Source organism: Notolabrus celidotus, chromosome 21 (genome assembly GCF_009762535.1).
Source record: "Notolabrus celidotus isolate fNotCel1 chromosome 21, fNotCel1.pri, whole genome shotgun sequence".
In the NCBI taxonomy this organism is placed as follows: Eukaryota; Metazoa; Chordata; class Actinopteri; order Labriformes; family Labridae; genus Notolabrus; species Notolabrus celidotus.
Window position 1 is genome coordinate 6218655 of NC_048292.1, and position 9070 is coordinate 6227724.

The window sequence follows — 9070 nt, forward strand, 5'->3', positions numbered from 1 at the left end:
CGCTGTCTTTACCAGCACAGCGTGCACTCAACTTTCAATGAATGGGGATGTGTTTTGTTAATAGGGTCAGGTCAAACGCAGCCATGTTGGAATCATTTTCCAGGACTATATGTGATTTTCCAGGACATTTTACTTTTTCTCCCATTTTCCAGGTTTTTTCCAGTACTGGAAAACTGGTCAACTGATTTCCAGGTTTTCCAGGTTTTCCAGGACGCGTGGGAACCCTGAGAGAAGGTATCAGTGTTGTTGTTTATGGTTTTGTTTGCTTTTGTAGGTCATAAAAAGGCATCAATGTTGGTTTCAGTCTGTTTCTCAGCTGGTGAAAAACTCCTCATAGTGCCTTTAACTTATAAGAAAGGGTGAGGCAGAAATAAAGGCCTGCCTCTAATACAAGCCTACCTCTTACATTGAGTCTCTGTTCATGTAGCTAACTGTCTTTACCCTGTGAGTTATTATCTTCCAGAGCCTTTACTGGGGGTTGTCGAGGGTTTGAGTGCTGGGATTAGTGATTTGTCGGTCGCGAACGAGAGCCGGCTCTTTGAAGTGAACGACGGGAGCCGGCTCCTGACAGGGAGCCGTTTTTGTTATTTTTCCTCGTCTTGTTCTGTGAAAGCCTCACGTGATTGGTCAAGACATGGTGGCGTCTTGACCAATCACGTGTCTACATTGAGCAGAACGGTGAGGGGAGGGGTCAGAGACACAGACAGCACAGTGAGCACACCAACAGGAGGGAGACGAGAGGGAGAATGTGCGCGACAGAGAGAACGCACTGGAAAGGTGAGAAAACGAGTGACACATTTAAAAGGCATAGACTGTTTAAAGGCAGAGTGTAGACTGTGCAAGGTGAAAGTGTCATCAATCAGGCTCCACAAAAAACCTGCAAAGACACATTAGAAGTGTCTGTGAAGGATCTCAGTCATCCAGGTCATGGACATTAGAAGTGTTTATCCATCAGTGCAATAAGTGAAGAATAAAGACAGTCAAGGTAACCTGCTGTTAATGAAGGTGTTTAAAAGTTTATAAATAATATACAGACAATCAGAGATTGGACCTTTTTGTCTAATTGTGATGGGTCTTGTTTTTGTACTTTATAATTTAATTTCTGTAGAACTCTGCTCCACATTGAGAATATAAATAAAGCCTTTTAAATGATGCACATTTCATATACTGTATGTTTTTTACATTAGTAATTCATTTTACATATAATTTTACATTATTTTAGGTAATACAGTCATTCAAACAAGAAAAAATCTGAGGAGCCACTCAGGAGCCGAAAGAGCCAGCTCTTTGTAGTGAGCCGAGCCAAAAGAACCGTCTCTCTAAAAAGAGCCGGAATTCCCATCACGAGCTGGGATGTTCCAGATCGGTATGATGGTGGATGTGAAAATGCAACCATAAAACCATACAGTGACTACATTTTATCTACATTGAATAACCTAAAGTTGCTTCATGCAGTTTGTTTGGTGTTTACAAATTCTCATGTAGTAATTAATGTGTGTGTGAGAGTGTGTGCAGGACTGTCCAGGAAAACCCGTTGGTGTGGATGAGTATGTGGAAGGAGGTTCCATCTACAGGACTGTGTGTGGGTGTCAGGAGGTAAGACTGTATGTGTGCATGCCTGTGTGTGTGTATGTGTGTGTGGTGTGAATAATTGTTTATCTTCAGTATGTGACAGAAAGAGAGAGAGATATCAGTTTCCAATACCTCCTCCGTCCATATGTGACTGGTGAAGTATTAGTTTCCAATAAAATGCTCCCTCTCTCTCTGATTACCACATCGCTCACCCACTACACTCTACAGAACCTGTTAATTACTCTGTGTATTTGTGTGTTAGTGTGTGTGTGTGTTACTTTGTGTACATCTCATTACTTGTTGGTAGTTTGACATGAAAAGCTTCTGTGTTTTTTAAACTTCTGTTTAAAAGAATCCCAGGTTTGATCAGTTTATCAGTGTTAATGATTCTATTTATGTTAAGATTACACAAATAGTGATGCATTAAAGAAGTAGAAGATGTCAGTACAATCCATTTATTTCCTTTTTTTTTTTTTACACTTTCTGTCAATAAATAACTATAGTTGTAAGTGATATCCGTCTCCCTGCAATTTCAGTCCTATCAAAGCAAACTGCAGACTGACTCCAACTACCATGCTGTCTGAGGAGTTTGAGGTAAATAGAAGAATTCTTACTGATTATGTTCACATTTGTCCCATGCTTTTGCTTTTACAAAATGACCTTGGAGGGTGAGTTTTTCGCCTTGTGTTCTAAAGGATGTTGGATGTAAGAAGACGATGGACGTCTCCCATGTGCTGGAGAATTGAGGGAAGAACCGCTACAACAACATCTTCCCAAGTAAATCCAAAGCATGCCTTACACTGGGGGTCTGTTTTTGCTCCTGCTTATTTCCCATCTGCTTTTTCACCTATTTGGGGTTATTGTCCTGGACCTCATGCCTTTTGCCCTGCTACTCCCTTCCTCATCCTTCTTCCGTCACTGCCACACTCCCTGCCTCAACCTTGTGCTGACCCTGCCTCAACCTTGAAAGTTCCCTACACTGGACTTGAACCCTGCACTTTCAGACTCTAAGGCACCTTTCTATTGATCATGCTACCAAACTGCCTGGCAAGGATTACTTTTTTGTCTCTTTTATTTTTGTCCCTTGGTTGTAGTTGTAAAAAAGCACAGTTCAACCAAATGGTGAACAAGTTGTTTCATTTGCATCTTACATTTGAAGCCCTTACTGGGACCTGAACCCCACACCTTCAGACTCTAAGGCACCTTCCTATCGATCACGCTGCCAAGCTGCATCGCAAGGATTGCTTTTTTCTGTCTTTTCATTTCATCCCTTGGTTGTAGTTGTGCAAAAGCACAGCTCAACCAGATTGTGAGCAAATTGTTTCATTCGCATCTCACATTTGAAGCCCTTACAGGGACTTGAACCCCACACTTTCAGACTCTGAGCCACCTCCCTATCGATCACACTACATAGCAGCCTCTGGCAAGGCCTGCTTTTTTCTGTCTTTTCATTTCATCCCTTGGTTGTAATTGTACAAAAGCTCAGCTTCACATTCGCAGCCCTTACTGAGACTTGAACCCCATACCTTCAGACTCTAAGGCACCTCCCTATTGATCACGCTACCAAGCTGCCTGGCAAGGAATGCTTTTTACTGTCTTTTCATTTCATCCCTTGGTCGTAGTTGTACAAAAGCACAGCTTCACATTTGAAGCCCTTACTGGGACTTGAAATTAGGACAACTGTTTCTGTGTCATCTGAATGAAGACATACTTATTTTAAGACTCTCCGGCTTGAAAATATGCCTCAAACTGAACATTCTGTATGTTGATGTGGTTCTCTGATGTGTGCCTTAAAAAGTTGTGGCAGAAAGCCTTTGTTGTCCCTGTTTTTTGACGGACATGTTTTCTGTGACAGTACACTGGCAGTAGCAGGGTAGTTCATTCACTGTCCCTTTCCAAACTTTCAGGGTCAGATTTGGGGTCCAAAACATACAGCCGTATTTCATACTTTGTCATTTTAAATAGAGAAAAACAACTGTAGCATGGCAACAGTGGAGGTGGGTTCCAGAGTGCTCCTACAAAGCTATCAGAGGGACTATATAAAGCCTGAAACTGAGCACAATACCCCCTCTATCAACTACAGACCACAGCGCCCTGTTATAAACTGTGAGCTGATCTCACTGACTCAGGATCAGCTGCTGATGTAAACGGAGCTGAAGTTTCTCACACTGCTGCTGCTCTCAGAGACTCAGAGGGAATATCGATGACTTTGTTAAACTGTAGGATCAGAAGTGAGCAGATTATATCATGGAACCGACAGTGTGTACGTTTGTGCACATCTGGAGCGGTGCAGATTTAGCCATAACAGTAAAAGGGTTGGACAGAGTCTCCGCTCAGTTTTCCTCCCTACAGATTAAAATCATCTGGGCAGACTCTGACCCACGGATCCTGAAAACAAAATACGACAGTGTTAATGATGTCTGACACTACATCGCGTGAAGCTCCTCTGAGGGTCTGGGATCAGTTTCTGTTTTGGGGCTGGATGTTTTGCGATTATTAAAACCTCTTTCATTAAGGTTAGGGTTGACCCTGTGATGTATTGTCGGGTCATATTGACCCCGCGATGCACCACCTTACACCGGGGGTCTGTTTTTGCTCCTGCTTATTTCCCATCTGCTTTTTAACCTTTTTGGGGTTATTGTCCTGGACTTCACTCCAGCACAGTAGGTGGCAGTAACACACCTTAAAGCTGGGGTTGGCAATCAGATTTAGATACACTTTTTGTCATACTGGTTAAAATGATCTTTATGTCCTGATGGCAATCAATACATAATGTGTTCCTAAAAAAGAGTGAAAAAAACCTGCTATCTACAGCCGGAGTAAACCTGGGAAAACACCAACCAATCACCGTTTTTTGGCTCCCCAAATTTTAAACCAATCAAATCCCGTCCTGCCGTTCTGCCCTCCTCCTGCGCGTACATTTCCCCGGCGTGCACTCCTCCGAGTCCCCGTCTCCTGCCTCTACTTCCCCTGACTCTACTCACTGCCCCTCTCGCTCGTCCTCGGGCCTGTCCCCTCTGACCTGATGAGGTGCTTTGCTCAGGACTGTAGTCCGGATCAGAGTCTAAAAAGCTCTCACCAACAAGCAGAATAATTAATGACGTTCAGTAAGTCCTACAGAAAATATATATTTATTGTGGCGTCCGTCCGGACGCTGTAGTGATGACGAGCCGATTGGTGAACACGTTGATCTTTAATAACCGGTCACTGTCGGCCGTGATCACGCCAACCAACAAAACAACAATCAATGTTTGAATGAATGAAAAACTTCTCCTCTCCTCTCTCCCACTCTACACCTCTCCTGATGCCTTCACTGACCGTCAACACTGTAGGAATTAAGAGCATCTACCCTGAACACGTTTAACAAACAGTAGAGCTGTTACAGTATTATATGTGTTATAACTTTTCTCCTGATATCGTGTCACCGGTACAACTGAATAATGCTAGAATGACAGTTGTGAGTACTAACAGCAGCCATGTTTGTTTGTGTTTTTAACTTTCACTATGAGAATGTTTTGGTGAGGACCGGTTTTGAATCAGTCACGATCATATGGTCGAGAATCAGCGGCGCTCGTGCATGTGAGCGGAGGGGGCGTCGTTTTGGAGGAGCTCCGAGGGAGGAGGGGTTAGACGGAGTCATGAGGAATTTAGCAAGCGGCAACCTCTGGTCTTGAAACATCAAATCAATGACAAAAACTGCATTTAATCAAGTGTCCACTTGAGGCTTTATCCAAAAGCCCAAGGAAGCCCCATTAACCCTCAAAGACCTAGACAGCAGCCGGCGGCTACTTGTTCTTTAATGTTTGATAACTTTTGAACCCTTAATCCTATCAACAAGCTTTGAAAACTCAGTTACAGTGGACATTCTCAGCTTTCAATCGATACCACATTTGTCTGATTCAGCATAATTCACAATAAATTCAGGAGAGTCTGGCGCCCCCATAGATGGTCTAGGTCTTTTATGTCCCATTTTAAAAGCCAATTTTTAGAGCAAAATTAAACAAGTTTACAGCCTGATTCAAAAACCTTGCTTATTAGTTATGCTAAGCTAGCATTTTCAACATGACAACCGCCATAGTTTAACTTCAAAACTTATATTTAGAAACCAATGGGTCACATCACTGAGACTACGTCCATGTCTTATAAAGTCTATTGGCCTTTAGCCTCCTGGAAAACAGCATCCAACTGTGAGTCAACCACAACCTATAAGCGCCAGATTTATTTATCACTTGTAGCCTTTTTATTTTCCTAATACGTGCAACAAATGAAATTCTGCCTTGTGCAGTTGTCTTGAATAGAGCAATGAGCTAAAGAGACCAAAACTGCTTTTCCACACTGTAAACATGTTAACTTCTGCTGTAGAGTTTCACATGTTAGCATGGGGCTCTATGGGGATTGACTCACTTTAGGAGAAAGCCTCTAGTGGACACTAGAGGAACTGCATTTTTTGGGACTTCCACCTTGGCTTCAATTTTCAACGCAGGAGGTCGCCACTTAGTTTAGACCAGCTGAGATCACAGCTCCAAACTCTTTGTTCTCCTCTCTGACTCTCTGACTTTCTTCTTTTGTTTTTCTTGGTTGATGTATAAAAAATTGTCGCTGAGCTGCTGCTGCATTCACTCGAACTCGCCTCTTTCTGCTTGATGTCTCTCAGCTCTTCAACTTGAAGCCAAACCAAACTCCTTGTGTCGTGAAGCTTCAGCTGTGGGAATTATTTTAACCACTCCAGTCTAAAAAGCCAAATCCCTCCGGCCTCTTTTCTGCAGCCCAGAGCTGTTGATCATCCCTAATTGAATCCTGGATGGAATTTATGATGAAGGTCTGCAATTTGTTGACACATCTGCTCCATTGAGTGGAAAGTTGTAATTTTCTCTCCTGCTGTTCGCGCAAACGCTTTGAAAAGCTGCTGCAAGGTATTTGAATGGAGTACTCTGCGGAAGGGATGAATTCCTGCCGGGCTGCTGATGGCGATCAGACTTTAACTGGACAGAATAAGTGATGACAAGAAATACAGCAGCAGAAGAAGAAATGTGTTGGTGGGCTGAGAGGCCTTTTAAAACATTTATTTCACCAGAAATTGCAATAAAGTTCGGCTCCCTGCTTCATGTGTGTCCTGATGTTTCACAGCTGGGTACTTAGAGTTTCCCTCATGACCTCCTGGTCTAATTTCAGGGCTATAGTGACAGCTTTCATTTGCAGATATCTGCAAGAATCATCATCAATTATTGTGATTTTTTGACTACTTAAGAAGCCCTGAAGTAGTCGGTTGTACATCCGTAAGTAGCATCCAGATAGATGTAGTTAAAAGCTGATTCAACAGGAGAAAAGTCAGCCAAAACTTTGAAATCTTATTTTCTAATATATCTAATAATACACTCATACTTCTAATCTTACATTGCAGAATTTGTTGGTAGTTTTAAAACTCAGTACTAGGGGTGAGCCCGACTAAGGATTTGCTTAATCTGATTAATCAGATTTTGCCCATAGTCGACGAATAGTCGAATGTTTGTTGTTTTTCCTTATTGACCCAAAGTCTGCATGATGGTGACCGCATCACAATATTACACATAACCCTTTACAATTAAGAGACTCGTAGCTTAAAGTAAAAGGGTCAACAGAATATTATAAGTATAAAACTTAGATTTTTTAAATCTTTATTGCAAAAACAACGAGGTGATGAAGGAGAGAAAACTCAAATAAGGCCACCATCCATTAAACATGGAACAACGCTCCGTTATAGAATAAGGAATCAGGAGATATTTAAACAGTGTTCGCACAGTGGAGAGCAGCACTGAGGAGGGTAGTTTGTCCAACTTAAGGCTAAACATTTGTATAATGTTCAAAATCAAACCTGAACCAGCTAAAGGGTTTTTAAATCTCTTAACAGAACCTTTTAAAACAGTCTTTCATCGCGTCTTTGTCCGCTTGAGTCTTTTCAAATTGTACGTGAGGAAAACCATCATGTATACGGGCAGAAGTGCGCTCCTTGCTTTGTTGACTGTAAATCCTGTCTTTGAGAATATCCTCTCCGATGATGTGGAGGTGGATGGGATGCTGTGGATTGTTTTTGAGGCTTGGGACAGTTTAGGGTATCCCTCCTCGTTCTTTTGGCCCCGTACAGTTTTTGTGTGGTCCGGTAATCCTTGATCTCACAGCCCTCTTCATGAAGCTGCTCCTCATCTTCATCACTATTTTTAGGATCATCTGAAGTTTTATTTCCTCACATTTTGAGCTGCCATGAACGTAGAAAGATTTAAAGGCCAGCTGAGGTACGTCTGCTCCACAGGTCCCCGCTAAATGGGAGAGTCCACCTTTAATTACCAGGGGAGATTTAATTACCACTGTATGGAGATTTAACACTTCAAGAGCTGTTCTCAGAATTACATTAAATAAGTCTATATTTATATCAAAATAGGCAAAATGAGACACTGTTTTTACAGGAAACTGGAAAATAATGTAAAATTAGACATTGAGCACCCCCATGGTTTGAATGGAATGATCCACATTTCATATGCAAATATTCGACTATGAGATTGGCAGTCGACTAAGGCTCATTAGAACGAATCGTCCAATATTCGTCTATTTGGGGTCACCCCTACTCAGTACTATGTTTTATTCGGGTTGTGTGTGTGTGATGGGATTACTAGATTTTTCTACAGGCAGCAGTGAAGTTGAAATGATTCAGTGACATGAACAAAACCCGCCGAGTGATGAGTTTCAGTCCGTGTTGGAAACATGATTCGGTCCAGATTTACTCTCCAGCTTCACTGGAAACTTTGATGTGTTGAGTGTTTTGTTTCTGAAGCTTCATGAGTCAGTGCGATGAACCCAAAGTGACTCCCAGAGAGAGTCTGATGTGATGAAGGATGCCGCTTCAACGTTCAGAGCCACGGAGGAACTGAGAAAGTAACAGTTGAACAAACACGCATGGATGTATTTTTAGTTTCTGTGTTTCTTTGTGTTTTATGGATTACTTTGTTAGTATTTAAAGATTGTGTTAGGATTTTTATTTGGCATTTGATAGTTGTAATCTAGCCAAACGGCCTTCCAAACACCACAGAAACTATTGCTACTGAATCACCCTCAACATATACAACACCAATGCACACCCCACCTAAAGTTACCAGGGATGCAAAAGAGTAAACCGTGATATGTTCAGTTTTCACTGAGGTGTTAAATTAAAGAAAAATATGCATTATTAACATTCACACAGCAAACTATAGAGGACCCAGGACATAGCCGTGTGGGACACCGTGACGTTTTGATTCAGTTTGATTTAAGCTGCAGATTATGATTGTTTATTGAAAAATAGTGTCAGGTGTAATTTTGTATCAACTTAAGCCATTTTTCAAGCTTTAGCCTGAGAGATAACTATTTTAGTTTTCAAGAACTCATTTAAATTCTAAGAATTTGATCCAACATTTGACTTCAAACAATAGTGTTGATATTTGATGTTATAGAAAGCACTTTGTGACATCTATTTTGATGTGTGCACCAT

The 9070-nt window shown here is 41.6% G+C and overlaps 1 long non-coding RNA gene across 2 annotated transcripts; it reads left to right on the forward strand.

Moving 5' to 3' along the window:
* The first annotated feature begins 729 nt into the window (after positions 1-729).
* Positions 730-6677, forward strand: LOC117805184. Of its 2 annotated transcripts, none has more exons than XR_004629363.1 (5): positions 730-777; positions 1516-1596; positions 2109-2166; positions 2268-2349; positions 6227-6677. It is a non-coding gene; the product is annotated as an uncharacterized LOC117805184 (long non-coding RNA). The 2 variants fall into 2 exon arrangements; XR_004629362.1 differs by having other exon boundaries at positions 744-777; positions 1507-1596.
* Positions 6678-9070: the final 2393 nt, after the last annotated feature.